The sequence below is a fragment of the Vigna unguiculata genome, chromosome 1 (assembly GCF_037176805.1).
Source record: "Vigna unguiculata cultivar grain cowpea cultivar isolate G323 ecotype 2 chromosome 1, ASM3717680v1, whole genome shotgun sequence".
Taxonomy (NCBI): Eukaryota; Viridiplantae; Streptophyta; class Magnoliopsida; order Fabales; family Fabaceae; genus Vigna; species Vigna unguiculata.
The window spans coordinates 11,836,671-11,862,212 of NC_140792.1; the positions used below are offsets into that span (position 1 = coordinate 11,836,671).

The 25,542-nt window shown below is 35.4% G+C and overlaps 1 pseudogene; it reads left to right on the forward strand.

The window, feature by feature from the left end:
• Positions 1-8,807: 8,807 nt before the first annotated feature.
• Positions 8,808-9,707, forward strand: LOC114178268 (auxin-responsive protein SAUR71 pseudogene; annotated as a pseudogene).
• Positions 9,708-25,542: the final 15,835 nt, after the last annotated feature.

The following is a 25,542-nucleotide window of genomic DNA, read 5'->3' on the forward strand; positions in this document are numbered from 1 at the left end:
CTTTGGGTTTGGTTAAAAAGGTAAAAATGATGAGCATGAAATAGAATGTGACATTCAATTGTGGAAAACATGGTTAGATGTCTGAAATTGATATTGGTGTGGTTTGGATTGCATGTACACTATTTGAGTCCTCTAAGGTATAAGATACATTGCAAATTTTGTTGTTTGACTCTTGTGAATTTGGTAAGCTAGTTATAGAATCAAACCTAAAGTGCCATAAGCGTATTGTAATTGGATGGATTGAATGTTTTGTAATTTAGTATAGAATTGTGAATGGAGTGCAATAATTGTACTACAAGTCGGTATGTGGTGTGATTTGGATTCTTTAGGGGAATCTGTTAAAGTGCCAATAAACCAGTAGCAGTGCGCTACTGGTATAGCGCCTGACGGTGTGTGAGAGCCGTCAGGCGGACGGAACACAAATCAGTGGCAGTGGCCACAGTTGACGCGTGGCGCTTGGCGGTAGGGAGGGTTCCGCCAGGGGGACTGGAACAACAGAGAGGCTGGAAGGAGACCGGCGCCTGACGGCGCGAGACGGGTGCGCCAAGCGGTGGCGACGAGTGGCGCCTAGCGGCAGGGCGGAGTTCACCAGGCGGTGATGGTGCAGCGGTGATTCTGCAGGCGCGTGGCGCTTGACGGTGTGTGATACTCGCTAGGCAATCTGGAGCTAAGTTCCGCCTAGCAGTGTGTGATGCGCGCCAGGCGGTTTTGGTTCAGTGATAGTGCTCGAGGAGAGGTTTCTACACAACTTTAGGTGATGTTCATGATGTGAGGCTTTGGCTGGGGGCCCAGTTACGAGTGCATCTTGTATTGGGGTAACATGTGACCACTTCAGGTTGTAGCCTAGTGGTTTAGGAAGTCGAGTGGAGTGTGTGGGTTGTGGCTCGTACGGCGAGGTTTCGGATGATTGCCCTCTTTAGTGGATTCTGATAGAGATTTGGTAGTCTGGAAACAACTACAAACTTAGGTTTGTTTTGAGGAAGTCCACTTGGTGTCACGGTGAGATGTTGTGGCAAGGTTATTCCCACGTGTGGACTATCAGGTGGTGGCCTGTAGTCGGAGGGGCGAGTAGACACTCGTGGAGCGAAGATCGATCATTGTTCTCACTTACATGGTATAGAAATGATAGACGTCTAAAGGCAAGTGTTGGAAGTGAAATAGTAAAACAAAAAGTGGAAAGTGTACTAACCCGGGTTTACTTTTGTTAATATGGTATTTAATGTGATATTTTTATTTGACTCAATTGAGTCCGTATTTTCGAAAATTCGTTGCAATTGGTTTCTTTCTGTTAGTTGACCAGTAACGATGCTAATTATGTGCCACATGTCAGCACGTGGTTTTTTTTTATTTATTTATTTTTTTTAATTTTTAATTTTTTTTATAATTTTTTTAAAAAAAATTAAAATTGCCACGTATCAATCTGACATTGTGCCACGTGGCAGAGACAGTGTAATGTGGCAGTGGCAGTGCCACGTGTCAATATTGGATGTGAAAAGTCTCAATGTAGTCCCTGTATTTATTATTTTGTCTCAATTTGATCCCAATTTTTTTAAAACTGAATCAATTTTATCCCTATATCAGATTTAATTTTTATATAAATTTACAATGGTATTTTTTATTATAATTGATATTTTTAATAAAATTAAGTTTATTTAAATGACTATTTTGTATTGAACTTTATTTAAATATTGTTTCAAATATTTATATATCAATAATTTATTGACAAATTTTAGAATTGTTATAATTTTTTTTTTAATTTTATATTTGAATTTATAAAGTTTTTATTTTTAAAGCAACTCTAACATTTATCTATAAATTATGGATATATAAATATTTAAAATAAAATTTAAATAAATATTAGTGCAAAATACATTTAAATAAATTTAATTTTGTTAAAAATATCAACTATAATAAAAATACCATTGTAAAATTTATATAAAATTTAAATTTGATACAAGATGAAATTGATTCAGTTTTAACAAAATTGGGACAAAATTGAGACAAAATAACAAATATAGGGACTACATTGAGACTTTTCACATCTAATAGTGACACGTGGCACTGTCACTGCCACATGACACTCTCTCTACCACGTGGCACAATGTAAGATTGACACGTGGCAATTTTAATTTTTTTAAAAAAATTAAAAAAAAATAAAAATTACAAAAAAAAAATTAAAAAAAAATTAAAAAAAGTCAAAAAAACCACGTGCTGACACGTGGCACATAATTAGCACTGTTACTGGTCAACTAACGGAAAGGAACCAATTGCAACGAATTTTCGAAAATAGGGACTCAATTGAGTCAAATAAAAATGGGGGGACCTACTTGAGATTTCGCTACAAAAATGGGGACCTATGGAATGATTTAACCTTATTTAAATGAGCTCACCCTATCTGTGTGTGTGTGGCGATGATCATGTAACTTGTTACATGGGAGCAGATGTTGATGCAGGTGAGCAGACAGACGCTTAGAGACGAAGTGGGGATATCTCAGGGGTTTTTTGTTACCACTAGTTTTCATGTTGGATTATGGTTTTATTGTAATAATTATACAGACAATTTTAATTGTATTTCGTATTGATACGACTTATTTTATTTATATTGGCGCGTTGAACATCGAGATTTAAATTTTTCCCGCGTTTTTTTTTTTTGGGAATTGATGATAAATAAATGAGCTTGTTATTTTATTTATATTCTTATTTATTTTAATAAGTAATTTCCGGCAAGGATGTTACAACTTCCTTGTAGGATGGTTCATTGGTTGCTTCAACTTGTTGTGGTGATAGATATTATTACGGAAAACTATGTGGAACATATGGTTGTTGTGGATAGTAATTGTAATCCATCTATAAACTACATTGTTGATAATTTTCGTATAAAAATGATTTTCCATTTTTGAAAGAGGTTTTCTGAAAAGAAATAATTTGAAACCTTGTTGAGTAGACTTTTAGAAAAGAGAGGTGTATCTCAATGGACAACTTAAGTTATCTTTCCTTAGCCAAAGTGTTACCTACTAGTCTCACAAATTTCTCAACAAAATTCTTCAACCAAAAATTATGATTAAAAAAATTAAAATAACTAAAGAAAATAAAATTAAAGTTAGAAAAAAATTGAGAAAAAGATGTTAGTGATAAACAAAAATGAAATTATAACAAGAAAAAAAAACTAAAGTAATAAAAGTTCTAACCACGTTCCTCGACAACAACACCAAATTTGGTAATGTTGTCGTTTATGCTGTCAAATTAATACTACTTATCTATAACAACTTCAGTATTGTTAAGAGAGCAGTCAACAAAATAGAAAAGGTACGGTAACCCAAAGTCAACTCCCAATGAACACATAATTGATTCTTGACAAATTAGTTCTTATAAAAACTATATAAAAGGGTTAGTCAAATAAAATAAGAAATAAAGAAATAAAATTGGTGAAAGATAAAAAGATAGAAAAACAATGATAAAGAAAATAGATTGATTCCACTACTTTTTCAAATTAGGATTCATCATTGGTTTTGTACAAATTATTGTTATTGATTTCTTGTCTTAGATTTCAAAATTAATTAATGTAACTTCTCAATTAATTTGTCAGTGTCCTCTGTAACATCCCTAAGGAATATTACTATTTTTTTTATAAATAAAATTCCAATTAAAAAAATACCGCATTGATTATAACTATTTCCCAAAAATGCGGAAAATTTAAAACCATAATTAGTACCATACATAGTCCGAATGTACAATATCGTTAAATAAAAATATTATTAAAATTCATCATAAAAATATTTACATCAAAATCAAAACAACAAAGTTTCTTTCAAATCCCACGTAGCCCATGCTCTCCGTCTCTAAGTAGCTCCTGGCTCACCTATCACATCATCTGCTACCGGATAATAAATTATCCGATCATCACCATACACACACAGAAAGGGTGAGCTATGCACAACATATATAAACAAAACATGATATAAATATGTTTCCCAACCTAAAATAACACAACTAACTTTATAATTTCCAAATCACCCAAACCATGACCTCATAGTCCTTCATGAGTCATATGCATGAACTAAGTCTTGGGACTTCCTTGTGCTCCCACGAAACTAACTCATTCGTGGTCCAACCCTATGAGCCTATCTCGCTCATAGTCCTGCCCTACAGACTCCTCGTCTGTAGTAAAACATCCAAGTCTCAATACTTAGACCCTGGCACACACGCAATCACCATACTATGGACTCCTCGCTCGATAGTAGCCGACGGGAACAACACAGTTCCTTGCCCATCGTGCGCCCGACACATGCAATCACCATACTAAGGACTCCTCGCCCATTAGTAGCCGACAGGAACTCAACCAGTTCCATGCCCATCATGTGTCCAACCACCGAGCACATCCCAGACCCCTATTGGACTTAGTCCTTCAAGCCCCAAACACCACACCACATGCATACACATCCTATGCTTAGGAATAAACAACCAAAACATCACGCACAAGCACACTCTAACCCAAAATTTCTCAACATCAACACGTCATCTCACTTAGGCGAGATCCTCTCGCCTGGACGAGTCACACTTTCGCCCAAACAACAACAAACCTCGCTTAGACGAGCATTCGACAAAACCAACATGAACACACTTCGAGAACTCGCTTAGGCGAACCACTCTCGCCTAGGCGAGAGTGTTAGTCGCTCAAAACTCCAAAGCCTCTCGCCTGGGTGAGTTATCGCGCTCAAACCTCTAGGTCTCCTCGCGACCTCGCTTAGGTGAGTGCCTCTCGCCTGAGCGAGAGACCACGTCGCTCAAACCTCTCCTTGGTCGCCTAGACGAGAATCATGAACCAGAACTCTAGGTGCGACTCTGCAACTCTCGCTTAGGCGAGATAGACCCGTTTGAGCGAGACTTGCAGGGTTTCGAGTCTGATCACGTGCACAGTTCACTCTAATAATGCACAAACATACCAAAACACAGTACAAGCACTCCAAAACAATGTATAACATTCCCATTCACTCTAATTTAACACTTAAACTCGTATAACATGCTTTGTACCCATTGGAGATACCTCAATTCGAAAATTACCCAAGAGAACCACACAATACCCCAAAACCCCCATCCAACACTTGCTACACATAAAGGACTTGACAACAATCTCAAGTGTATCCAATTCTCAATCACAACACGCATATACATCAATTCATACCACAGAGTATTCAAATTATTGATCACAATTGAAAAAGTAGAAGCCTTGATTCGCAATCCCCGCTTGGTCCAGCCCTTGCACACTCAAACTCTCTCTATAGCAGTTACCCAAGTGCCTTTCTGCTAGGTTTTCTTTACCCCTTCACATTCATGCCACAACTAATAATTAGCAAAAATAAAACTTATGCTTTACCCACCAAGGTTTGAACCCATGACCTTCCACTTATAAGGCCAAAGCACAACCACTATACCAAATCACATTTGATGATACCCTCCCATCAAAACAGTTTACCTCATCAATCCCATACTCATACATATTATAAAAAGGCAATAATAAAATAACAACACATAATTGGCATACATAGAACTCAAACCCAAGTCCTCTCACACAATCAAAGTACTCTCAACTATTTGAGCTAACACTTTTCCACGTCACCTTAAACAACAATAAATATCATAAAGACACCTTCTACCCGCATTTATTAATTAATTAATTATTTAATTAATTAATTTTCTCGGGTCTTACATCCTCATTATATATAGGACTTGTTTTTTCTACTTCTCTTTGGTCTCTTTATATGGGACTTTGACTCAGATATTTTGTTGCTAAAATCTCTCATATATGTTTTTAAAATAAAGATAAAGATAAATATAATTTATCTTTAAAGTTGTTATGAATATCTAAAAATATTTGGACAAATATAGACTATTTGACAAATATAGTTGGTTGATAATTTTAGATATAATAAATTAATTATTTACCGATATTTGATAAATTATCACCTACTAATATTTGTATTAAAGATATATTTGTTTGTTGTGGAAATATAAAAAGATTTAAGAAAATCTTGACATATTTTAAAATATTTGACAAATATTGTCAGTTGATAATTACTAATATAATTAAATTAATTATAACTAATAAATTTTCATCACCTGAATTTTGCCCAATTTTCCATTTCAGTCCTTGTAATTACGCAGAACAAATTTGCTGAGAAGTGCAAATATATTAATATTTGCAATTTAATCCCTCTTGTTGGACCAACCTTTGACCAGACTTTGACCATAGTTGATTTCCAATTAGGGTTTTCCAGTTGGCATTCCATCTCTCTCCATAATTAGAGTTTCAATGTTCACGTTTTGGTGCAGGTGCATCTTCAAGGTTTTGGGATGCGTGGTGGATTCATGATGTTGTAATGGAGGTTGTGCGGTGGTGTTCGTGGTTGCTTCATTCTTGCAGGTGAGGCTGCAATGGTGAACAAACTGGCTTCAATGGAGTTTCTTCGTGGTGGCGGCATAGTGGTTGCACTTTCTACCTAGGGTTTTGGTTGGTTATATGGAGAAAGATAGTAATATGAATTGAAAGAACGGTTCCAGCTCCCCTAACCTGGGTTCCTTGCTACAAAAAGTGCATTAATCTTTGAGTCCTTGATTCCAATTAGCCTTAGCTTGTGATTCCTCCTTAAAAACTCCTTCTCAACTCTCACCTCTCCCTCTTCGCACTGTTATTCACTCCCTCAATATGCACCAATGACAGCCTTAGCAAAAATCCACTCTCCCTCCCTTAATTCTCACTAAATTTTTATCTTAATTAGCAATGAATGGACAAAAACAAAATTGTGTATTAAGGCTGAACTTAATTGTCATTCAAAGTTCATTAGTGGCTGTTTTTCCAGCCCCTCTTGGCTGCCCATTATCAACTAAGGTTACTCTGCCCTTTCACATTCATGCCAAAACTAATTTTAGCAAAAAGAAAGCTTAGTTTGTATCTACCAAGGTTTGAACCCATAACCATGTTAATGTCAAATCAATGCACAACCATTCAAGTAATTCATGTTTTATGAAAATTTATAAAATTCTAGGATTATATTATCACTCATCATGATCCAACACATTATTAAAATAATAAGAAATTAAATAACACACAAATGGCATACAAGTCCCCTCACACAATCAAGTACTCTCAACCATTTGAGCTAGTACTGTTCCACATCATACCTGTCAGTATTAAATGCCATAAAGGCTTCCGCTACCTACATTTATTAATTAATTATTTATTTAATTAATTAAATTTTGCGGATCTTACAGATATGGTGGCTTAGGAAACATGACAACTATTCAGCAATCACCTTATCATGTGGACAAGACTTATCAACTTTAATGGGAAGGCATGCCACACAAAGGTAACCTTGGATGTGATATTACCCTAGCATGCATTGGATGGATGGGATGGCTTAAGACACATGTCAACAATTCATAATGCACCTTGCAATGTGGACAAGATTTATCAACTTTAATGGAAAGGCATGCTACACAGAAGTCACATGGCACCCTAACATCCACATGCACTTGTCAACCTCAAACAACACAACTTTAATCCTATAAAATACATCATACACCACACTTAAACCATATACTATTGTTAGCATTAGACGTTGAAAAACCTCATTATACGAACCTGATAGCTAATAGGCTTTGCTGATAACAAAATCTATAAGGAATAAGGAAGAAAAGTTAGTATAACATTGTTCCAAAATATCTAAGAATAATTAAGATTAATATCCAAATTAGCATTGAACATAGGAAAGGATAACTAGGTCAAAGACCTTATTAGGCACTCATAAACAACCATTAGGAAACAATGTTTTTTACTGTGAACATATATAATTGTTAGGCTAATGTTTGTTCAATGAGTGGGAGTAAAAGCACTAAGAAAGCATAAGTGACAAAAGAAACATAATGCCTGAAGTCTAAAGCAAACACAATGAAAGTGAATTTTAGACAAGTTCAAGACAAAAGTGCAAAGATAGGAGAGTCACAAAAGTCATCAGATGCATTTTAGTGTGCAGACTCAGCTAGACTCAATTAATGAGATCATTGAACACACTATTCAATGTGATAACACAAGACATTAAACTCATACAAATGTTAGACGAATCAAATCAATTTATAATGTGACAACCAAAGAACAATGTTAATCCAATACAACCAATCTTTTCATCAATTTGAAAATAACACTAGTTATATTTTCTAATTATTTACTTCTTAAATTATTAATTATCTAAATTAATTATTTTCTCATTTTCTACGCCTAACTTATCTTTAAATAAATTATTATTACTAAATATGTATATATTTGTCAATTTTAATTAAAAAAATATTTATCAAATATTATTTAAATCATTTTTAGCTTTTTTTCCTTCTTTCTTTTTAAAAAAATAGAAAAATAAAAAATAAAGTTCAGAATTTAATTTTCCGAAACGGATTTTCTAATACTTAACTCACCAATTAAAGGTTACAATTTGGTTTTCAGAAAATAAAATTCTAACTTGAAAAAAAAAGATAATATCTATGTAAATATTATCTCAAGTATGCATTCAAATAAAAATAAAAGTATACGGGTCAAATAAAAAGCGTAATTGAACACCCACTGCACACACAGCTTGACAAAAGCCAAGGCAAAAACCGAACAATAAATTCATGGGCACCATATTAAATAAATAAATAAATAAATCCAACCACACCACATTCATTTTCTTTGATAACATTTAATAAACAAACCACACAAACTATTTAATTAAATTTATTTACTCTTTTCATTTCTTTCTCTCTCACCAATTGTACCTGCCAAGTACGCTTACCTGTACCTCCCAGTCTTCTCGCATCATCACCTTTTCATTTGCGTACACCCTCTTATTAGAATCCCAATCCCACCCTTCACCCATATAATATAATATAACACTCTTCTCTTCATCTTTAACCACTCCAACCACAACCACAAACCTCAACACTCAATCCTCAACAACCAACATCTGCCTCTGCTCCTCTCACTCTCACTCTCACTCACACTATTTCTCTATTTCTCAGATGAAGCAGCTCATCCGTCGCCTCTCGCGCGTCGCTGACTCCTCAAATTACACGCTCCTCCGCTCGGACTCTTACTCCTCGTCTCGGGGCTGCCGCCGCCGCCACCGGTCCGAGTCGTTCCGCGCCTCCAAGATCCGCCGCTCCTCTGCGGTGGTTCCGGAGGGGCACGTGCCGATCTACGTCGGCGACGAGATGGAGAGGTTTGTGGTGTGCGCTGAGCTCCTCAACCACCCTGTCTTCGTGAAACTACTCAACGAATCCGCGCAGGAATACGGCTACGAGCAGAAAGGCGTGCTCCGGTTGCCATGCCGCGTCTTCGACTTCGAGCGCGTGCTCCACGCGCTCCGCCTTGGCCTCTACGCGCCTGACGTCTCCGAGCTCCTTAGCTTCTTGCCGGAAGAATTATCCTGAGAAGTAAATGAAAAAAAAAAAAAAAGAATACGCTGCTCGTGATTTGGCTGGATCTTTTGCTGGTTTTGTTGCGCTGTATATACACATTAGGAACTTGAGAAAAAAGAGGCACAGAAATTTAGGGTTTGTAATTGTTTTTCCTTGGGTTCGGTTTCTTCAGGTTGTTGTTGTTCTGTCACTGTAAAGGCGAAGATATTTTTAACGCCGTTGTTTGCGACCGGAGAATGAGAATCATCACTTTTTTGTCATTTCCGTTACTTTCTTTCTCGGTCACTTTCTCAGTAAACAGACCGAAAAAGAAAACCTGTGACTTTTTTTTTTAACCGTTCGGGGATGTTAACCGCTCCGTTCTTTCTGCAGCGGTTTTAGTTTCTTTGTAAGTAAATTTGAAAGTGAAATTAATTAAATTTCAGTTTAATTTAATTGCAGTTTAATGATAGTGTTGCGCGAGTGGGAATTGGAAGGAAAATATTCCTGGACCGAATTGGGACCTTGAACTGCAGTTATGTTCTACTGTTATTACCAAAGGGAAAATACGCATTGTCGTGTCTTTTATCTTTGAGTAGTCTTTTTTAATAAATAAAGAATAAAACTTTGGCGAATATACAATAAAACAGTTTTATTAAACATTAAAATAACTAAATTATAACTACAAAAGCCTAAACATGTTTAACCCATATTACGATTATCTTTCACAAATTCTGCATTATACCTCCTAATAACTGTAGTTGATGCCATCAGATCGAGGCCAAATTATTGGCAGGAGATGATGAAAGTTAACGATTTTAAAAGTATAATTAAAGAGTATAAATCCAAACTAGCAACGATTTTAAAAGTTAAACGAGGATCTCAGCAAGATTGGATTTATTAAATTAATCAAATTGGCAGCCAAGCCATGATTGAAAGGTGAGTCTGTTTACAAAAAAATTAAGTTTTTTATTTCTTCTGGTAATAAGTTTTCTCTCATCAATAGAATAAAGACTAATCCTTATTGAAAAAAAATACATTGATGTGATTTTAAATGGTTCTACGAGTTTCTATATAGATTAGGATCAAACATAATTTATTACATGAATGATCTGTAACATTCCACAAATCTATTGGATTTTCTAATAGTTGAAAGAAACCTTTATTTGGAGATATTTTTTCATAAAAAAATTTAGAATAACAAAGTTACATTTTTATTAATTAAAATTAATTTGTGCATAAATTAATTTATAAAATTTATCTCCAGTAATTTTTCTAATATTATGCCAAAAAAGTTTATTTTATTTTTCGTAATAATAAAACGTGTGTCACTGGAAAGTAAGAGAAAATAAAGAGCATGTTTAGAGTTGAAAAATGGTAAGGTTTGTTTGGATGCATTAAAGTGATGATTGAATGTTTGGGCGTTGGCAGTAGTGGCAGGTCAGCAATGTAATAGCCGTGATATTCGGTGTGTTTGAGAATCTTAATCGGATCCACTAAGGTTAGGTCAATTACGTTGTTTTGTGTCTGCTTTGAGGTGTTTTCGTCATTTGGCAGTGTGTACTCTCTCTGCATAAATCAACAATGGCATGCCAGTCTTCCGCTTGGAAAAAAAGTCTGCCATATGGTTCCACTCTTCACCTATTAAGTCAAAAAAATTCCAATTTCAAGACTTTAAGTATTTCTATAATTTGTTTGGACCCAAGAGACACTGCATGCACTATATTTTATTGAAATAACAGGAAAAAAGTTTGAATAATATAATAATTTATAAAATATCTTTAATTTAATTTTAATAAAATTAAATATAAATTAGAATTAAATGATAATTAATTTTGAATTAATTATTTTATAAAATTCAAAATATTATTTAAATTTACTTTGCTAATATTATACTTTTATATTTTAAGACCCACTTTTTACGCTCCTTATATTTAAGGGTCTGTTTTAATTAGTTGGACCTAAGGTTGGCCCATAGGGTGTCCAAAACCTCTAAACCAGCTCTAACACTCTCATTTCTGCCACTTTTCAGAAAACATTTTCCCCCTTCCCACATAGAACAAGAGCAACGAGCTCTGCTAGGGTTTGACCCCTTTCCGCGTCAAGTTAGCAAACTTCATTTCTAATCCACGTAAGTTAGTTCTTGACTCATACTCTTTATTCTCCAGCTTATTCTTCGTGGTTCCAACTAGAGTTCATGTAGTAATTTCGTTTTTGGGTTCTGGTGTCAATATTCCTAACTCGCAACTTTGTTCCTAGAGCTATAGTAAACCTTCTATTGAGTGCGTGTGCTTTCCGCTAGCATTTTCAAGGTATGAGAAGCTAGGGTTTTGCGTTTTAATGTATATTGCATGTGTTTCAACTTTGTTTCGTGATTTTGGTGATTGTATGGTGTTTAAAATGATATGAACATGTACTGTGCATTGCTCTAGATGAATCTTTGTGTTGGCTTGCGAGAACAATGGAGGAAATCTGATATTCTCGCCTAAGCGAGTAGGTCTCGCCTAAGCGAGAGTATCAGAAACCCTCTCAGGTGCCTACGCGAGCTGTCGCTTAGGTGACAAGCTCCAATTTTGAGTGAAAAGCCATCTCGTTTAGGCGATGAGGTCTCGCCTAAGCAAGAAAACGCGAAAGCACCATTGTTCCACTTTTCGAGCTTTCGCATAAGCGAAAGGAGCTTGCTTGAGCGAGAGAACCCTCTTGCCTGAGCGAGAATTGGGCGAGAACGTGCTTAGGTGCTGTTTTCTCCTCTATTCTTGGTTGATGGTCGCATGCTTGATTGGATTGTTATGTTGAAGCACGAAATGAGTGATTATGCATGTATTTAAATATTTCATGGGCTGGATATAATGAGTTTGGTATGATCTTTCCTATGGAACATGATTCGATGATTGGTTATATATTGGCATGAGATTGGTATGCATGATAATTTTATGTTGGTTGGTGAGACATGATTTTGGTATGGTTTAGGACGTCATTCCATGAGTCTCTAGGTGACATCTTATGGTGGTGCCTCATGGTAAGGATGTAATTCCACGAAAGTTTCGTGGTGATGCCTCATGGTCAGGACGTAATTCCATGAAGGTTCTGTAGTCGTGCCTCATGGTCAGGATGTAATTCCATAACCTTTTTTGGTGGGAGCTCATGGTGGTGCCTCATTGTTAGGACGTAATTCCACGAAGGTTTCGTGGTGGTGCCTCATTATATAATTTAGTAAGGATTCAAGTAAGGATTGCATCCTGAAACTTTAAAGCGTCAATTAGTCTCGCGTAGAGCGTACTGACTCAAGTGGTGAGAGTAGTAGGAGGCCCTAGTCTTTGGCAGAATAATGACCTTAGATGTTTGAAGGCTAACCTTGTGCGTGGTAGGGTGAAACTCATTGGCAATGGCTCTGCAGAGTAGTAGAGGCCACCACAAGTGCAAGCATTTAGTGGATCCGACTGATTATATGTATCCAGATAAATGAGTCTTAGAGTCGTGTTGGTTGCTATCATATGGTTGAGTGATTTATGTGTTCTCGGCCTTTAAGTTCATGTGTTCAATTGTATGATAAAACCTTTTTACTCAAGCTTACCCTTTCTGTTTGCTTGTGTGTCCCGTGTGTGATTTTGTCCTTTTGCGATGATCATGAATTTATTGATGTGAGCAGATGTGTGAACTCTTGGTGATCGCAGTGGCAACGGGGATGCTGCAACTTAGTTGGACATGGTTTAGTGTTGGACCGTCGTTGAGCCACGTTGAGGAGTTATTATTATAATGTAATCTCTGCCTTATGAGTAAGCTTTTGGTCATCTATTGATTCTTTCTATTTTGTTAAGGGTACAATGGTGTGCCTTAGTTTTTTCTTTATCGAATACTTGGATGGCTGCGAAATCCTTATACTTTAAGTCTCGTACCCTTGGATATGATAATATGTATGAAGTTTTATTTTAATAGATTTATCTATTAAAATGGGACGTTACATTTATGGTATCATAGCAGTTCGTCCTTAGGATGACCTGAGGGTTGTGGGTTTGTCATGTCTCGTGGGTGTAAGTAGTCAAGTCTAGTCGAGTTTGTCAATGAAACCAAAAGTTTTAAGAACAGAAAACGTCTTTATAAAGTAATGAGGGTGCACACTCATGACTAGATCAAAGGTTGTTTTCGTTTCTTAATTCTAATAGTTTGGGGAAAGAAGGGTGATAAATAAAAGTTGGTTGTCTGTAGATGATGGAGTGTTGCTTTGTATGTTCTAGTTTGTCTTGTTACACCTTTGTGTTTTGTGTCAGGTGTCTACAGGGATAAAGGAATGCAGATTCAATGTCAGTTTGGCCGGCTTACCTTTACAAGTGTTGGATGAGGTCTCCGTGACAACTTCTTGCCTTAGAGATAGGAGGTTGTCGTATGATGGATATTGTTGAGCAAGGAAAGCTAAGTTTGGGTTAATGAACCGGAGAAGATGTTAGAATTCATAAAACAATGTTTGGTCAGAGGGAGTTTCAAGAATAGGTTCTTGGAAACAGATACTACAAGTTTTCTAAAAGGAGTCGAATCCAAAGATTAGAATAATGAAAGGTATAAGTGCATGCAAGTGTAACATCGTTGAGGAAATCAACTTGATTCTATATCCCAACAATGTTGAGGTTCAAAGCTTTGTGGATACACAGTGTTAGGAGAAGTGTCATAAGATATAACAATGTGGTCATATCTAGCGCTTTCTTGGATTGGTGGAAGAGGCAAAATTGGCAAATCCCAGGTTGCCGAAAGTGGTGGGATTGCTTAACAGTGAGAAGACTAAGAAAGGAGAAGACCGTGAAGTGTAAAAAGACGACAAACCTCTAGTGGAAGGCAGAGATGGATAAGAGTTGACGAAATCAGCTAGATAAGATGATGCCTCCTAAGTAGGGGGGAAACAATTTATGGATAGAAAAGAAGTGGCATAAAGGTTTCATACTAAGTTCAATAGTCAGAAGATGATGAATGGTCTTTTCAAAATTGTTAGTAGGATGTTTCAAGGAAAAGTAGTTTCCATGAGCAGAACAATTGACCTGAGATATAAGGTGGGAGGTTACGCGTACCAGAAGGGAGGCACACCTTTAAAGGTTGTTCTTGTATGGAAGGACAACCCAATTGATGTCAGAACAGAATGATGGAGGAAATGAAAAGAAAGGTTTTGAGTTATTGACATGGTGTCTATGATGGGTGATGCTAAGGTGGTTAGCATAGATGATCTCATTCAAAGATGCAGATAACGAAGGTGATGCTTGGGCTAAGGGTCAGTTTTCTTGGGATTGTATACCTCTTGGTGTCGCCAGTATGGTGGACGAGTTAGGGTCATATGCAAGCATGAGTAAGAACTAAGATGGTGGTTTCAAAACAACTATAATCAAGTGAAGATTGCTCAAGTCTGTGGTTTGTCCTGTGATGATCAGAGGATTCAAATTCAAGTCGATTTGAATTGTTCCCTTGGTAAGTGATGAGTGCATATTTTTACCCTCATTTAATGTTTAATTATGGGTATTTAATTGAATTTGTGTGCTTAAAGATTGATTTAATTGGGATTTCCTATAATTGGGTTTATTGAGCATGAGATACAAAAACATGTTAAAAATAGCTTTTTAGTTGCATAAATGTTCTTTGGATATTTTGAGGTGTGTTAGTGCAGTTGTAGCTAAGTTGAGCTCATGGAAGTGTGGAAATAAATTGCTTAAAGCTTCATGACACCTTAAAGATAAATCCAAGAATAAGAAATTATCAAAATCACAAAAATCCAAGCCAAGCATTGCATGAAGACGACAAGAAAAGCTTGAAAAAAGTGAAGAAGTTTGACTAAACCAAAAAGAGAGCAACAAAAAAATTGGACCTTACGGTTTTCTTTATCTTTATGATAGAAGATAATTTGGGAAAAATATATCTTTAGATATTTTATTTGATATTTTTAAATAATTATCTTATTTAATTATATCATAAAATATTAAAAGATAATGACTACCAAATCTTTTTAAATATGACAAGATCTTCTTGAATATTTTTAGATCCACAACAAACAAATATATCTTGAAGATACTGGACTATTTAGAAGATAATTTGAGGAGATTGCAAATGGTTGATTTGGAAAATTAATACAAATATTAATTGGTGATAATTTATCATATATCTTTAATTAATTAATTTAATTATATTAGATATTGATATTATTAACCAACTATATTTGTCAAATAGTCTATATCTCTCCAAATATTTTTAAAATAACTATAAAGATAAATAATATTTATCTTTATTTTAAAATATATTTGAGAGGTTTTAGCAACCAAAAAGCTCAATCCAAGTCCTATATAAAGAGACCAAGGGAGATGCAGAAAAAAAAAAGTCGGGACTTCAGAGTTTTGGAACCCTTAGGGGGGCCTAATTTCGTTTCCTTTTTCTCTCTATTCTTTTTTCTATTTTTATTTTACTTTTGCATTCTATGGATTGCTAAACTTCTTGGGTTGATTCCATTGTAATTTCATTATGGATTCTGATGTTAGAATAAAATAATTTCTTTGTTCTTTTTATTATTGTTGAGGTTTTAATTCATCTATGTCTTTTACCTTTGAATCATGTAAGAAGTAATGATTTTAAATCTATATGCATGTTGATCATATGAGTCCAAGGGTTTGTAAATTTAATTGAGACTTTACTTTGATTTTATTTAGAAACTTTCATGTGATTAAATGAGTTTTTATCAATAATTGAGACTTTGCTTTGATTAAAGGTATTTACTCTAACGAAAATTAATTGAGACTTTACTTTGATTAATTAAGATTTTTATTTGGTGAGGAGATAAAAGAATAGACATGATTAGGCATAGTAAAATTTGATTAAGACTATACTTTGGGTGAATTTATTGTGGATAATCTAAAAGTTCTCACTTTTAATTGAGATTGTACTTTGGTTAAAAGTGAGAACACCAACAAATTAATTGAGACTTTACATTGATTAATTTGCAAATCTACAACAATAATTAATTGAGCAATAATCTTTAGATAACCGATGATGAATCTATTTTGAAAAAGCAATGGAATCGATCTATTTTGTTTACTATTATTTTTATCTCTTTTTATCTTTTCTACTTCTTTCTTTGTTTATCTTAATCCTTTCATATTTTTATTATTTTATTTGACTAACTCTTTTGTATAGTTTTTATAAGAACTAATTTGTTAAAAATCAATTCCGTGTTTGTTGGGAGACGACTTAGGGTTAACTTTACCCTTTCTATTTCCTTAACTACTATCTTAGCAATACTGAAGTTGCTATGGTTTAGTAGTATTAATCTGATCGCGTAATTGACAGCGTTATCAGTAAGGGTGGGATATAATATAAAAAATGAATTGGTAATTTTCCCAAATCTCATTCCTATCGGATATGATGCCCTATGAAGTGATGTCCTTCGGTTCAAGGAGACAAGTCAGTGGTTCCATATCAAGAGAGGGACAAGTTGAAGGGTGGAGGCATAGTATCACGCGAGTTAGAGGATTTTAACAAAGGCAAGGGAAGATTGGGCACGAAGGATCTCAGCTATGGAAAAGTTTCTAAATATGGTTTCGAAACAGGTACTGGAATTTCCACCAAGGAAGGGGTGGTGTTCACTAATGCGTCGGTGTTTGAGGCAGAACCAATGCCAATATTCCCAATTGGATATTCATGCTTAGAGCGCGAAGTAAAAGAAGTAGGTGAAGGGTTGTTAGGGATGTAGTGGTATGGACTTAGTAGGATAACCTGAATATCTGTAAGTTTGGTAGATCTTAGAGGAGAGAGTGGTAGGATAGACTGTTCAAGGGTAATTGTTGGATGAGGGAGGATTGGCTCTTCAAGCCTATGGTTTTAAAGAGTGGAAACATGATGAAGGTAAGAAATTTCAAACAGGTTGACAGTATCATCAAGGTTTAGCGACAAGATTCTTCGCTAGAGGAAGGGATTCGAGATCTTGGTTTGACGAGGTAAGAGTGAGGAGTTGGTAGAGAAGTAAGTGTCTGAGTTGGAAGGAGAAGATGTGAGGAGATTTCATTGGTCTAGTCATTTGACTAGGATGACTAAGTTTCTCAAAAAGGTTGGGAAGAAGCCAAATCGGGCAATCTTAGTTTGATGGTGTATCGTAGAGTTGCTTAGTACAAACCAAACTAGAAATTTGAAATCAGTGAAAGTTATGGTCCTGAGGTTTTGTGGAATGATGGTTATAAGTTAAGGGATCAAAGATGAAGATAGGATGCCAAAACGATATGGTGACGGAAACAGTTGAAAGTTTTAACTTGGAAATGGAACAACTTGGTAGTGAACCTTGTTTCCTTGGTTGAAGCAAGCAAAGGAAGCAAGATGTATGAGTATCCCTAAAAATGGCTGAGAGTGTTGAAGGTGGGACAGTAGGCCAGAACTCAAGAGTGCTCAAGTTAGTGGAGTGATGCTTAAAGGAAAGAACAAGGTGATGCGAAGTGATAACTAACATGTTTTACTTTGAATCATGAAATGAGTGATTATGCATATATTTAAATAGTTCATGGGCCGGAATTGATGAGTTTGGTATGATCTTTCGTATGGAACATGATTGGATGGTTGGTTATATATTGGCATGAGATTGGTATGCATGATAATTTTATGTTGGTTAGTGAGATATGATTTTGGTATGGTTTAGGACGTCATTCCATGAATCTTTAGGTGAGATCTCATGGTGGTGCCTCATGGTCAGGACATAATTTCACGAAGGTTTCGTGGTGGTGCCTCATGGTCAGGACGTCATTCCATGACCCTTTTTAGTGGGAGCTCATGGTGTTGCCTCATTGTTAGGACGTAATTCCACGGAGGTTTCGTGGTAGTGCCTCATTATATAATTTAGTAAGGATTCAAGTAAGGATTGCATCCTAAAACTCTAAGGAGTCAATTAGTCTCACATAGAGCATACTGACTCAAGTGGTGAGAGTACCAGGAGGTCCTAGTCTTTGGCAGAATAATCGCCTAAGATGTTTGAAGGCTAACCTTGTGCGTGGTAGGGTGAAACCCATTGATAATGGCTCTGTAGAGTAGTAGAGGTCACCACAAGTGCAAGCATCCAGTGAATCTGACTGATTATATGTATCCGGATAAATGAGTCTTAGAGTCGTGTTGGTTGTTATCATATGGTTGAGTGATTTATGTGTTCTCGGCCTTTAAATTCATATGCTCAATTGTATGATAAAACCTTTTTACTCTAATTTACCCTTTCTGTTTGTTTGTGTGTCTCGTGTGTGGTTTTCTCCTTTTGCGATGATCATCAATTTATTGATGTGAGCAAATGTGGGAACTCTTGGTGATCGTAGTGGCGATGGGGATGCTGCAACTTAGTTGGACATGGTTTAGTATTGGTCACCATTAAGCCACGTTGAAGAGTTATTATTATAATGTATTCCCTTGCTTATGAGTATGTTTTTTGTCATTTGTTGAACCTTTCTATTTCGTTAAGGGTACAATGGTGTGCCTTAGTTTTTTCTTTATCGAATACTTGGATGGCTGCGAAATCCTTATACTTTAAGTCTTGTACCCTTGGATATGATAATATGTACGAAGTTTTATTTTAATAGATTTATCTATTAAAATGGGACGTTACATATATAAATTTAATTTAACTTTTTTAAACAAAATAGTGTCAAAATTAGTAATATCTAATTATTTTGTTTGAATTTTAAATAAAAAATATTAACAATCGTTTAAAATAGGAGTGAATAAAAATATTTATATATATATATATATATATATATATATATATATATATATATATTAAGTTTCATTGTAATTATTTATATCAATTGTAATGACCTAAACAATATTTAGAGTAGGAGTAGATCATATGAGTGTATGATACGTGTAAAATTCAATTATTTTATTTATATAAAGTTTGAGTTAAAAATAGAAAATTAATTAATCGAGTCAGGTTGAATACTCTTGAGCAATGAAATGGTATGGTGGAGATGATGTTCTAGGAAGGAGAAGTTATCCTGGAGGAAGAAGGCTAGAGGAGATCTAAGGAGATTCCTAGCTAGCATGACTCTGAATAAGGCAAATGTGTGGAGTGGTCTTAACATCAAGACATTTAGCATTCAAATTAAGAGTAACCTTTACACAAGTTTAGGAGACTCTTATTTATAGTAGAGAAACCTTCCTCAAATGCAATGCAAATGGGTGTGGAAATTAAATGAAACCGCTTAGCTTGGGCAAGAGCCATGCCTTCTAGATTCGTGAGTCATGGATCAAGTGCCAAGTGGAAAATAATGACTTCCATGCTTTTACCATGTGCAAAATGAGAAAAAAAATGCTCTAAGAAGCTTTTCGCCCAAGCTTACAAAGTGGGCTTGAATTGGCCCAAGTTGAAAGCTAGAATCAATGTACTTTAGCAAATTATTTTGTAAAACAAGGCCTAACTTTTGGCCCAAAAGAAAAGACTATGCTACTGATTTTACATGAAACCTATCATATTTTGATATCTTCTTTAGCCCAAGAGAATAGCATGTGAAACCCATTAAGCTTATTGGCATCTTGTTGGTATATGCCCTCTTGTATCTTTCTCATAATACTCCTAGTAATTAGGCCTTTGGATGGGCTTGGGCCTTGAATTGAGTATGGGCCATGTAATGGGCTTAGGCGTTGAATTGAGTATTGGTCATGTAATGGGCTTGGGCTGGATTCATCACTTTATCTATATTCTTTCTAGCTTTCTAATCAATTCATTCATTCATTTGAAAATCAGAGTGAACCATTTAAGATTCGGTGTCAAGGATAATCGTCATATCTAATCAAAGTCTAATTAGAGTAATTTCATCTTGTACCTTTTCTTTGGTTAGTCCGATGATATGCTTGGATGTGGGGGAAACTTGTTTGCATGTGGTTCTTTCGAGTTCAAGATAATATCTGCAAATCAATGATCACTAATTTGTTTATCTAAGATTTTCTTTGTTTAGATAGAACATCCTATGAGAGTTTGAGTTTGTGGAACATGGTAGAGACAAAACTCAAATCCAGATAAGGGAAGCTAGTTGTATTGTTTTTCATCTATGAGATTGGCTTTTAGTTTTATTTTATTGTGTGAATTACATGTTTGTGATGAGATATGATGAAGTGGGTTGTTTGTTCTTTCGGTTAATTTGATGAATGGACTACTTGTCCTCGCCCCTTAACCTGCACAAAGGACTATTGTCTTTGCCCTTCCTGGGACATTAAAACTCAAGAGAGACACCGAAGCTCATTTTTCCAGCTTATATGTCAAAAAAGATCATCCAAGTACACGGTCTGGCTGGGCACATGTTGGCCCAATAGGATGACATGTACTCAGACTCGCTAAGTAACCAAGTCAGTCCAATCATCTCAAGGGGACATAACCCCAAATTACTTGTTAATCATGATTAACAAGTAATTAAGAGTAATAAATCCATGCCTAACTAGGTAAGGCCCAGGAACTACTATAAAAGGCACATTTTACGAAGTATATATCTCAGACTAACTTTAGCATCAAAGTGTCTTTTTCAAGCAATCCTCATCTTGTACTCGAGAGTTGAGGATGAAATACCTTTAAAGTGGATACCTTGAGGTGTCACTCGGTCGTATGCATTGCATGACACTCGTAGAAATATAAAAGAAAACATTCAAAAATTAACAAAATCAAATCAACATTCCAATCAAATTTTTTACAAAGTACTACGTAACTTTAATTTCTCATTTTTAATGATAATATGTAGGACCAAGATTAACCCTTGTCGAGTCCTTTTCACTCAAAAAATATATTTGTTCAATGATTTCTTAGTTTTGGGAAAAGTAAATATTTTAAAATAAACACATCTCTTTTGGCAAATTTAATTAACGGTACCGCCTATGAGCGGACGTTGTAGGGTGTTAATACCTTTCCTGCGCAAACTATGTTTTATTTTATGGTTTTTCATAGTTTTCCACAATAAACTATGGTGGTGACTCCAAATCTCTATTTAAAAACCCATTTCTTTTTGGTTCATCATCCCGTCGGGATTTAAATTGCGACAGTAATGTAAATGCTAATAGCAAATGAATAGAAAATCAAATGTGGTTAACTAAGTCTAATATAGTTGTGCAAAGAAATGTAAATGGTCAATCAAAAATTCAATAAGCTATGCAGAATAGTGATTTTTAAAATTGTTCAATAAAGTGCTATGAGAACAAAAATAGTTACCATTTTAAGTTTATCTTAATGTTAAGTTTATTAGTATATATTTTGTGACGATTGCATAGTTTTGGTAGCTATTAAGTTATTTGTACATATCATTTAGGAAAAACATGAACATTTTTTAAATTGGTTGGAAAAAGAAGTAGGACGAAACACTCTTGGTCTAAACATGTTTTTAAAAGTTAGGAGCGTAAGGAAGGAAGGATGAATAATCTAACATGATTAAAACATATGCTTTGTATACACATTGCACAACTAAACATTGACATAGGATGAGAACCCAACCAGTGAGAATTGAAAAAAAAAAAAAGAATTTCGATATCTAAATCACCAACTATACATGCATGTCATGACATCATTTCTTTTTTCTGAATATTGATCACCTTGAAAAACCAATTTTCCCTTGACAACCCAGCCACATTACAGGCTATGAAAAGTCCTTAATGATCCTCACCATGTTTTGTGCAATCATTGATTTAACATGAAATACAAAGTTATGTGAATTGCTTTCAAAAGGTTGCTTAGAGTGAAACACTTCAAAATGGGAAGGCAAACTGAAATCTGATTTAAACACTAGGGAGCCTGTGTTAATCTAAGTTGTGCAATTGAAATACTTAGTATCTTGAGTTGAAATTTTAAGGGTTATATCCTCTTGTACTGTGACTACATCTCCCTTAATTTCTTTTAGGTGAAATCACAATTCTAAGTCCAACCAATTGCAGTACTTGATATTTTGTAAAATTCATTTCCTTTATTGAGGACAACAAAGATATAAAAAGAGGGGCCTATGGTAAGTGCTCATTTTACATATAATTCACATGCATTTTAGTAATTATCTTGATTAAATATGTTGCATATCTTAGGATTTTTCTCCCTTTTATCTAGAATTAACTAAAAGCGTTTAGATATGATCATGTGTGTCAAATTAATGTACTTTTGATGAATTTATGGAAATTTAGAAGGAAAAGAGCATGATGGCTTGAGTTACAGAATCACAACTTTAGCAACTATTAGGCAATTTCAAGAAGATTTGAATTTTTGTTCCACAACTCAAGCAAAGGATATCATGCCTAGGCCACATGAAGAAAACTTCGCCATGAAGCAATCTTAAGCACCAAAATTTGGAGCTCAACCATGGAGGAAACCCACCATTGAATAAAGCATTCCGATTGAACAGAGTGAAAAGGGTTCAAGCTAAAAGGAAACCCTCCACGAAAGGAAAACTCACTAGTTTAGCCATCATGTTTGGAGTTATAAATAACCCACGATTTTCTATAAATTAAGGAAAGCCCCCTGTTTTGTATCCATAATTTTGTTGTAAATTCTACTCTCTCTCTCTAGAGTCTCCCACTCTCACTTTACTTGTAATATCTTAAGTTCGAGGAAACATGAGGGAGGTGCAACTTCTCCTAGGATCAATTGTTAGAATCATTATGAGTTGCCAAACTTTTATGTGTTGGGATTGGATGTAGTTATTTTGAACTTATGTACTAGTATTGTTGTTTTATTCAATTGTCCTTTCATGTGTTGGTGATTCAATTTGCATTTCATATGTGATGAACTAATCAATCATTTGTTGTATATATAACTTGATTTAGGCGGAAGCTAATTCATCATTAGATCCAATTGAGCCATCTAAGGCTATTAGGAGGAAAAGATGTCCCTATATGACTTAGCTAGTGTAAAGAGTCTTAATCATTAATACAATGAGTTCATTCATAAGAGTGAGACATCACATTAAGTTTGAATATCTTTAGGTCTTAGTGACCTAGACATGGGCCTAGGATTACATTAGTGTACTTCCAGGAATAATAAATGAATGTTGATAATCCAATGAAATAGTATTTGTGCATAAGAATAGAGTAGCGAAATGTAATCCTAACACACTTTATCATATCTGAATCACACTTGTATTCTTATTCAGAGTTCTGGATCACAATCACTTTACAATAAAACATCTATTTTCGCAAATCTTAATCATCTCATGAGTTTTTTTATAAGAAGTTGATCAAATCCCTATGGATACGACACTTGGTACTATAGTCGAACTAGTGCACTTGCTGATGTGATTGGTCCTAAACTGAAACTTCATCACCCAGGCTTTATCAACTCTCTCAGTCTACACATAAATATGTAACACTATATCCTCTATATATTTTGGCTTCTAGCCACAACTCTATTCAACCTTCACTTTCCACTCCCTCTAACTTGGCCTTTCAAAGCGAAGTGTAAAGTAGGAAAGGATACACCCTCTTTTCCATGATTAGATTGAGCTCAAACTACATAAACTTAGGGTTGTCTAGTACCTCCATGTACTAGTGGACGACCTCAACCAATTGTCTAATGGAAGTGTATCCCACAGCCTATTAGATGATTGCCCGTCTAACTCAAATGTCATCTAATGCATCTAGTTGTCTAGCGCACTAGTCGTCTAACACCTTTCAACTGTCTGGTTTAGAATAATTTTAGTCCTGGTCTTGACAAGTTTTCTCCTAGATCACATAAGTGTGTTTTCTTAGGGTTTACAAGATCACAAAAAGGATACAAATGTTTTTCTCCTTTTCTTAACCGTTATTTTGTGTTTGCAGATGTCATCTTTGTTGAGTTCTCCTTTTATTTTAAGAGTCAATCTTCACCTCTGACTCCATCAAATCCTGACAACTCTCCTAGTACCTTTAATGTTCCTATTGTTTGTGACCCTCTTACTGTGTCTTCTTCACCCTCGGTTCCTGCTCCATGGTCAGCTTCTCCTCCACCACCTCTTCAGGTCTATAGTCGGCGAAACAGATCCCAATCACCACCATGTGACTCCACTTAAGTGCCAACTAGTCTGTCTCCTCCGGCTCTAACACCTGAGTTTGACCTTCCCATTGCCCTCCGAAAAGGTATGCGTTCTACCCGTAATCCCTCTCCCCATTATATTGCTTTGAGTTATCATCGATTGTGATTACCTTTTTATACATGTCTTTCATCTCTTTCTTCTGTGACCATTCCAAAAACTGTCTGTGATGCTTTAGCCCATCCTAGTTCGCGTCAGGCCATGACAGATGAACTAAGTGCTCTTCATAACAGTGGAACTTGGGAACTAGTCCCATTACCGTTTGGGAAATCTATTGTGGGTGTTTGCTATCAAAGTTGGACTTGATGGTACTATTAATCGCCTCAAAGCTCGTCTTGTGCCCAAAGGTTATACTCAAATTTTTGGGTTGGATTATGGAGATACCTTTTTCCCCGTGGCAAAGATGACTTTTGTTCGTTTATTTATAGCAATGGCTACTCTTCAACAATGGTCTCTTTATCAATTGGATGTTAAAAATGATTTCCTCAATGGTGATTTGCAAGAAGAAATCTATATGGAGCAACCTCCTGGGTTTGTTACTTAAGGGGAGTTACTCGTCCTGACATTTCCTTTGCAGTCAGTGTGGTAAGCCAATTTCTTAATTCCCCATGTGAAGATCATTGGAATGCAGTCATTCGTATCTTGAAGTATATTAAAAGATCCCTTGGAAAAGGATTATTATATGGTTTTAATAACCATACAAGAGTTGTTTGCTATTCAAATGTTGATTGGGTAGGATCTCCTTCTGATAGAAGATCTAAATTTAGGTATTGGGTCTCCATTGGTGCTAACTTGATCTTGTAGAAAAGAAAGAAACAAAGTGTTGTAGCAAGATCCAAAGCAGAAGCAGAATATAGAGATATGGCCTCAGCTGCCTGTGAACTTGTTTGGCTCAAGCAATTGCTTAGAGAGTTACAATTTGGAGATGTTACTCAAATGACACTTATGTGTGACAATCAGACTGCTCTTCATATTAGCTCTAATCATGTCTTTCATGAGAGGACCAAACACATTGAGATTGATTGTCATTTCATTCGAGAAAAGATCATGTCTGGAGACATCAAGACTGAGTTTGTTAACTCAAGTGATCAATTAGCAGATA